Here is a 9,046-nt window from a genome sequence, read left to right as displayed (position 1 = left end):
CAGCTGCACAGCGCTGATACAGCAGCAATCTGCTCAACTGGCTTCACGTTCCTGAGTGTGAAAGATGCCAAGATCTGTCAACATACAGAAAAGTTTCAGTCAAGAATAAGTAAGATGCTACCTTTCCAAAATAAGATGAAAAAGTTTTCTGAGAAAGCTATTTCCTGTTGTTTGCCATAAATCCTATAGGAAAATGTGAGATGATGGGAGAAAGCTGTTTGTGAGGATTTGGAGGATTTCCTACTGCCCAGCAGGATATCCACAAGGATACACCTAGCAGCTATGGCAGGGTGGGGTATGGTCACTCTGGGGTGCCAGGGCTTGGGTGTCCCAAGGCATTTGATAGTGCTGTGGCCCAGGAAGGGTTGCCCCATGCCAGTTACTGGGGGATAACTGCAAACAGAACACATTGGCCTTTGTCTGTGGGAAGAATAATAAGGTAACTGGGATTTTCTTGGAAATGAAAAGCCACATTTCTGCCACAAAAGCTGTCCACAGCTGAATCTGAAATTCCTGCTTCAAACTGGAGGTTACTGGAGCTGCTAGAAAAAGATTTTGGTATTTTACAGGCAGAGGAGAGAGAGAAACACATTTCTTGTTCAGCCTTGGCCCCAGAAATGAGCAAACTGTCCTGTCTGAAGCTTTTTGTGAAGGAGTGTGTGGGAAAATTAGCTGGTAACAGATGTTTGTTGTGTAAGATTTAATTCCAAGTTGTTAAACAACTGTAAGCAAGACTTTTCTAGCTTTTATAGTTGGCACTACTGTTTTGTATTCATCAAAATAATTGTTAATACTGTGTGCCTTCTGTCTCTCTGTATGCCCTTCGTTCTGTTCAAATTTTGAACAATGCCATCAAATCTGAAGTGCAGTATCTGGAAGACAAAGAAAGCATCCTTAGTGGCATGTTTTTCATGCAAATATGATGCTCAGGGAGCTAACTGCCAAGTTCACTTACCTGAAAGACAGATAAACCACTTGGCAAACAAATATCTTCACCAGGCCAGTACACTTGAGCTAGAAAGCTCTTCTTACAATGTTTGACTTACCAGTGACTCATGAGGGAGGATGGGTTATACAGAAGAATAGTGAAGTGACTGAGCCCATAGCTCCCAATTTATTGCTTTTCTGCTCCAACCTGGACTTGATTTCTTGCAGGCAGCCCCCAGACCCTTCTCCCAAGGCCACTCTTTCACATGGCCCAAAAGTCCCCAGGTGCTGCTTTCCCCTTTGTGTGCACAGCCAGGACAGGCCTCTGCCACTGTCAGCAATGCTGAGGGTGAGGTAGGGGAACACGGAGAATTTCCCCCCCGTCTCAGGGCAACTGCCTGCTCTGCATGCTGTGCTTTCAAGGGCCATGGCTTTTCATTGACCAGAGCTGTAAAGAGCTTATTGTCCCATGTTAACACCTGTGAGATACCTGCTGGCTCAGCTGTAGTGCTGCTTTAAAAAGAGAAGTCAGAGCCTGACAAAGTCAATTTAATGGCCCAGGGATATAAACATTATGGTTGGAAAATGCCGTGGTGTTCGAGTCCTCTCTCTGGATTTCCCAGCTGAGCTACCTGTCCACCCTGGGACTAGTCTGGAACCTAGGAGGGGTTTTAGAGATAATGATTGGTGCCTGAGAAGGTTAGGAGAGCCAAAGGAAGTACAGACACCTAAAACAGTTTTCCTGCTAAGTAGGAGATAATCTGTTTACAGTGGGCATGTCTGTATGAAAACCCTCAATTTCTGCAAAAGTAAATATCATATATATTTGAAAGAACTCTTGATATGATAAATTTTCTATGCAAACTCTAGGTGCAATTAAAGTAAAATTCAAATTCAACAGAAGCATCAAGAATGTGCCGTGTGAGCACACAAATTTGTTTATGCAGTTGCCTCTTTGAGTAGCAATGTCTATGGAAATACATTTAGCATTGCAAACTATCATGCCGTTCTTCAAACAGTAACACATTTGGTGTTTGCCTTTTCAGTGCTATGATGGAAATACAGTCCAAACAAACTAAAGGCATGAATTGAAAAGGCAAGAATTCAATTGTTATAGTATTACAGTATTACATGGACATTGTTAGCCAGAATTACAGTGTCCTTAATTCAGTTTGCTGCAATTTTCCTTGAAAATGAAGCAAATGAAATTACAGCCACTTTAGATTTTTTTGTTTTTAATGCTGAGTGAGAATAGCCATGGAAAAGTGCAAAGAAATTAAACTAATCCTTTTTAAGGCTCCTTCATATGCATTTTCTTGAAGATGCCTCCAGAAACCATAGCTGGTTCATATGTAGAGGTTGGGGAAGATTTTTAAAGGCTGAGACCTACAGCTCCTCTCTTCTCATTTATCATCATCTCTTCTATGTTGTTGCCCAGAGTTGGCTGATAACAATGTGTTTCTGTTCCTTAACTCACTGCCATAACTAAAACTACTGTTGGCTGCCTTTGGAGTTCTGATTTGGGGAAATTAAGTATGTGATAAAAGGGTAAAGACCTAGCATGGAAAGTGTACTGGTTGCTTATATGCAATGTAACCTTTTTTTTCTTCCCCCAAAGAGGCAAAAGTAAAGGATGGCTTTATATTCACAGTCAGATTATGTTCGAGTAATTACACAGGCAAAGAAACTAAGACACAAAATGCCTAAGAGGTTTTCTCCATATTAAAAGAGTTTTCCAGGTTGAGAATAATTTTACAACCAGAAAGAGAAACAAAGGTTTAAGAAAGAATGCAGCTTCAGGATCTAAGATGGCCATGAGCAGCTTAGCCACCGGGCTGTTCCAAGAAACACAGGCAGCATGGCCACAACGTGTCACCCAGAATTTTGTGACCGCTTCTTGGGGAGCACCACCTGTGAGTCTCTGATACAGTGATGAAGTGAAGCAATAAGCCAAGCTAAAGCACACAGAACTCTTGTGATTTTTTTGAAGTATCAATATGTGAGACTTCTGCAAAACAGGTCATGTTATGGGGGGTGTATGCAGCTTCTGGGTCACAAGATAAGTAGCTCAGCCTAGAAGGAGGTTTTGCAGAGAGTGGCAGTAAGGTAATTTTGTGATTAAGCTTATTCTTGGTTAGCTGATCCTGGGCATGCCCTATGCAAGTGAGGGCATGCTGGGGAGCAAATAGAAGGGGAAAACTGAAGAATGCATTAAAGAAAAAAAATCTACATGTTTTGCTTGAATTTTCCTTGAGGTGTGGGCTTGTCTTTGATGCTAATGCAGGTTGATTACCCCCTACGTCTGTCATCTTTTTTACTCTTTCTCATCTCCTTCAGTTATGGAAGAAAGTATTTTTATTGTGGACTGTGGGCCTGCTGACTACTATTTCCAGTTCTGTTTGCTTTTCAAGGGATCACTGAAACTCTTTCCTTAACAATTATGTATGATGAAGTGTATAAAGGAGGTTGATATTTGTTCCCTAGAAGGCTAAGTAAATGTACCTTGTTTAGATCAGGCACTCACAAGCTCCTTTTTAATACTAAAATATGCTATATCCAGTATAAACTGAAATTTCTGAAGTAAACTGTTGTTTTCATGACTTGGAAACACAAATGATGGGCCCTGAAACCGTGGCAGCACAGATCCGCAGCTATCCATAGAGCCTTCGTAACTGAAGTGCTACAGGGAGCACTGTGGGATAGTTTCTGAAAACTGGTGAGCTCTAAAAATTGCTAAGAATGGAGAACTCTATCTCATTATTAAAAACATGTAGTAATTAAAACAGTTTGGGGAAATAACCACCCCTCTTCATACTTTCCTTATTCTTTGGTTTCGTATGAAGGCTGAAAGTCAAAAGATCTCGCAGTGCAAAGCTGTCGTTCTTTGGTGTCTAGGAAGGTGGTGCTAAACTACAAATTATGGCAAAACCCGAAGGAGAATGCATTCTTTGCAGATAAAGGACTTGGTGATGGTTGTTTCAATTTCTTGAAATCCAGAGAGATTATAGAAGGAATGTTGTAGAGAATTGGAAAGGCAGGTAAATGGTCTGAGGGCAATATTACTTATCATCTCCTAATAAAGTTCTCAGTTCAGTGTTAGGAAAGCTCAGTTCTCTCTGCAGTATCTGTTATTTTTGTCACTTGAGAAGAATCAAGCTTTGCTCTCAACCTTGTGTGGTTTTCATTCCATGATTGGTGAGAATCTGTGGTGCGCAGACTGCTGGCACCAGCTCTTCAACTGCAATCATCTGCATAATTCTTCTGGGGCTGAAGCAGCTGTAGAACAAGGTCTGTGAGATGCCTGCCTGATCCACAAACCTGCAAATTTCTTTCCTCACAATATCCACTGAAAGTCAAACAAGGGAGCAAAATTTTGAGTAGTTCAGCTGGATCTTGTTTTCAGACCTGCTTTTCCTCCCTCCCTCTCACCTAGGGCCGTAGTGCTCATATGGGACTCATGTTCACAGGCTCTGCACCCTGTCCCTGCATCTGGAGATGAATTGTGCTCCAGCTTTACCTGTTCCTTTCCAGCCAGACCCACTCGGTTAGTAAAGGGACCCACTCGGTTAGTAAAGGAACCCCCTCTGAGGGGTTTGAGCTATGAAGGTATGTGAAGAGAACCCTGCAGTATCGTGTGATGGTTAGATTTAAAATGATGTTCCAGATGACGTTTTGTAAAATTACAGTGTTGTCATTTACAGTGAGGTGGCAGTTCAATGACTTTTAATTGCTATTAGTCATACAACCCATTATATCGTGGAGCGACGCGTGTGCTCCCACTCATGGCACGCGGTGCCATGGCTCCTGCTCGCATCAGAGAAAAGTTGGATCCAGCTCAGAGAAAGGTATTTTGTTCTTTAGATGCATAAAGAAGTTCATGCTGTTCTGGAGTGATGTGTTTTGTCATGCATAAAACTTTTTAGTTTGCTGTGTTTTTTAATGTAGGCTTAAAAGTGAGCTTCTCATTGTCACATGCTTTCTTTAGTCTGAAGAGCTTTTCACTAAAACCAGAGATGTGGTGCAGGGATGTGCGATGTCCAGGAGTACCAACCTTGGGCTACTGGGCACTTTGGCCCTTCATTATCAGTGCTAATATCTACTTCCTGTCGAACTTCTTTTATAATCATGGATTTCTTGAGATATGGCCTGAGAAAAGGGTTGATATTGAGATCTTGGGCCCCTCACTGCAAAAGGGACATTGAGCTGCTGGAGAGGGTACAGAGGTGGGCTACCAAGCTGGTAAAGGGCTTAGAACACAAGTCTTATGAGGAAAGGCTGAGGAATCTGGGGCTAGAGAAGAGGAGATTGAGAGGAGACCTCATTGCTCTCTTCAACTGCCTGAAGGGAGGTTGTAGAGAGGCAGGGGTTGGTCTGTTCTTCCTAGTGGAGAGTGGTAGGACGAGGGGAAATGGATTTAAATTGCACCAGGTGAGGTTCAGGTTAGATATTAGGAAGAATTTCTGTACTGAAAGGGTTGTCAGCCATTGGAACAGGCTGCCCAGGGAGGTGGTTGAGTCACCGTACCTGGAGGTGTTTAACAGATGACTAGATATTGCAATGGGGGACATAGTTTAGTAGGTTGACAGGGCTGGGACAAAGGCTGGACTCGATGATCTTCTAGGTCTCTTCCAGCTGAAACTATTCTATGATTCTATGGTCTTCTTCCTGGAAAAATGCTTTTGAGTACCTGACTTGAAATGCTTTTAGAAAATGTGCTCAAGAGTTTCTGAAAACCTGTCCCTATGGGTCTGTTTTGTTCTGAGGGTTCCTGCCTTCATGCCTGGGCTTTCTGCAGCTTCAGTTCATTACCTTATTCTCACAACACTTGTTTGGGACAGGTAATTATTACAATAGAAAGACAAAAATACTCACTCCAGGCCCACAGAAGGGATGGGTGACAGTTTAGTTTAGAATTAGTATTTCCTAAGTCTCATTTCCTGTGCTCATTACTGGGTTTTGTGATTAAGAGAATATCTGTATCATTACTCACAAGTCCTTATTTCTAAGAAAATTATTTCAGTGTGCAAGTGTGCCACTCTTGTAACCCTGTACATTGCAGCAGTTATGTACAGGCATTTCTAAAAATATCCACGTTATTTCTTGTCTTCAAAATCCCAGTGAGATCTGCACAGAGTCGCTGCAGAAAGCATGACCTGAGGAATGTGCATGGTATGCAGAGGTCTGAGACTGGCCTGCAGCTGGCCTCCTGCAAACCATCTCTTATTCCCCAAGAAGAGAGGAATGACCCTTGAATTAGAGACAGAAATTTCACCCAGGGCTCCAAGACAGAATAGAAAATATTTTTTAGAAAGCAATCAAGTGTCTGCCATTTGGAAGGTAGGGACTACCACCAGTGTGACACCAGCAGGCGCAGCAGCAAAACCCTTTACGAGTCATCACAAGGACCCCAAGGTCCTATAAGGATGGTTGCTCCTGAACTCTTATCACAGAGCACAGCAATATAACCACATCAGATTGGACGTATTGCAAAAGCATTTATTGTTCTTGCACAACCAAGATTGCTCACTGGCGATGTTCACAGGAGTATGTTTAATCTAAAAACATAGACTTCACTGTGGAATACATACTATTTTCTTGACATCATGATGGTTTCATTTTTCAGAGTATCAGTTTTTCTTTGGTCTTGTGTGTGTACATGTAGATATTTATGCTGTGATGGATAACTCTTTCGGAGCTGTTGTATAGGAACACTTTGCTCAGGGCCAGTCCCCCATGAAACGGGAGCCACTATGTCACATCCCTCATGTAGGGCATACAGCACAATGGCTAGCCTGCAGGTAAGCGGGACTGACTGTGACATTGGCAGTTGGTTTAGAATTAATACTTCCAGTGTGAAAAAATGTGTGTGTTTGCAAAACCACAAAGAACCCAATCTATATACTTTCATTTTGGTATTCCATCCCAAAGGCTGACAACCACCAGTGAACGCAACACTATTGTTCTGGTCTTTACTGTTATTATGCAGGATGGAGTGAGGGATTATCAAGGAGAAACTACCATCACATTCACTCAGTGCAGGAGAAAAGAATTGTATGGCTCCAATCTTAGCACAAATCACATCCTTATTTGATTTCTTCCTTTTAATTCCCCTTGAAGTATTTGCTACTGAGATATGTCTGGAGCTTTTGTAGATGTCAGTCATTGAAGGCTTGGATGGCGTGCTGGACATCATTTAAAGGGAGGGATTGATCTTACCTGCCATCAAGAATTCACCACTTGTGAGTTCTCTGCGGCTTATGCAGATCACAGTCATTTCAGGAACATTGCTGGAGACGTGCTCTCCAGTATGACTTGGTCAGTAGTGGTAGGTGTCTGGTTTTGAGCAGCCTCAGAAGTGATTTTACGTTGAGGTTACACAAAAAGCTTAAGAAGGCAAGGTCAAGAATACATATACATATGTATATAGAGAGAGGAGGAGAGCTAGGTAGGTATTTCAATTACACATGTATACATTATGTAACATATATGCTCTATGTTGTGTATTTATATATGTTTTTATGTGTATGCATAAATGTGTATTTATGGTGAGGCATATGCCACACTAAATATCTAAAAAGTTGCAGAATGTGGCAGAGGGCTAGTTTGAATGCCATTGTTTTTTTGTGATGGTTTAGTTTTTGATGGGGCAGGGATGAATTCCTTTACTCTTATTTTGGGTATAAACTATCCTTTTATCACATGGTATATTGATAAAAGCATAATTTCAGACTTTCATAGGCAGTGCATTGAATGTTATACTGCTGCTATTTCATGTAGAAATCAGACACTTGGTAAAATTAAGATAATTTCCCTGAAATCATTTCACTTTATTTACCTTCACATATAGTAAGGTATTTGGTAGCTATGAGAATACTTATGATCCAGATGATGCTGAATTACAAGCTTGACTTCATATCACCTTTTAAATGAATCAACATGATGGAAAAGTTGGAGAAAGCTATGGAAGAAAAGCTGCCAGGTCTGAAAACCTTGGAAGCTGAAGGTGTGATATTTCTTCTTCAGCTTTCATTCTGCTAAATTAAATATAGGTAAAGAAGAGAAATGCAGACATGGAAGTTTATGCATAATTTTTTGAAGGAAAAGAGAAATATATGTGGAGGCTGGCAGGACTCCCAGAAATAAAAGTGTTAAAAGAGAAATTCGGGGAAAAGAAGTGGTAAGAATGCAAAAAGTTAGTGAAGAAGGACATTTTTCATGGATGTTTTGAGGGAAAAATAGTCATGGTTTATTATGAGGCTTTTATGCTCAAGACCATTGATAGAAAGCTGCTTTCTCATTTAAATCTTGAGATGTCTCAGCTAATTTTCTCCATCACTTTTATCCTTACAAGTGCCACCACCTGAATAGAGTGGCTTTGTAGCCACACAGAAGAGGAGAAGGTGCCTGGAGCTCGCCAGGTATCACACCAGAAAGCAATTGGTGGCATTCCACAGGTCTGTGCTCTGCCTTGGGATTTGGCTTCGTGTTGTTAAATGCAGGGTAATGCTTGGCTCCAGACAATGTGAAATAGGAAATCGCTTCCAGCTCCTCTATGGAACTTGTATTACTAATAAAGCAAATCAGATCTCAGGCAATATAGGCATGTATTTAGGATATGTATAAAACAGCCGTAATAAGCTATTGTTATGACTGAGATAGTTATGTTTTTAGTGGGGAAAAAAAAAAGAATTAAGATTGAAATTGCAAAACAGCACTATTCCTATAAAAAGCCAAACCACACTTGGATAAATGAAGGTTAATAGAGTTAATTGTGGAGAATAACAAAAGAAAGCAACTCATGCTAGAGAACATCATGGTAATTCAGATAAAGTGGAATTGTAATTAAATGGAGGTTGGATAAACATGATTGTCATGGAAAGGTTTCCCAGCACAGTACCAGGAGGTTTTAAGATGCAGAGGCAGATGTATGTATGTGATCAGCCCCCAGCCTCCATGCGTGCTCCACCACTGCGGCAGGTTGCCCACACTGCTGTGCTGCAGGGAAAACCAGGCAACGCTGGCACTAACAGGCAATAAATTGAGTTAATTTTGAAGCCTATTTGGCCTGTGACTTGGCAAGTGATTTCCCTGTTTTCATCCCAAACCCCAAGATTTCTTA

Source organism: Apaloderma vittatum, unplaced genomic scaffold (genome assembly GCF_000703405.1).
Source record: "Apaloderma vittatum isolate BGI_N311 unplaced genomic scaffold, ASM70340v1 scaffold10239, whole genome shotgun sequence".
Classification (NCBI taxonomy): domain Eukaryota; kingdom Metazoa; phylum Chordata; class Aves; order Trogoniformes; family Trogonidae; genus Apaloderma; species Apaloderma vittatum.
The sequence above is the reverse complement of the archived record's forward strand: the minus strand, read 5'-3'. Positions refer to the sequence as shown.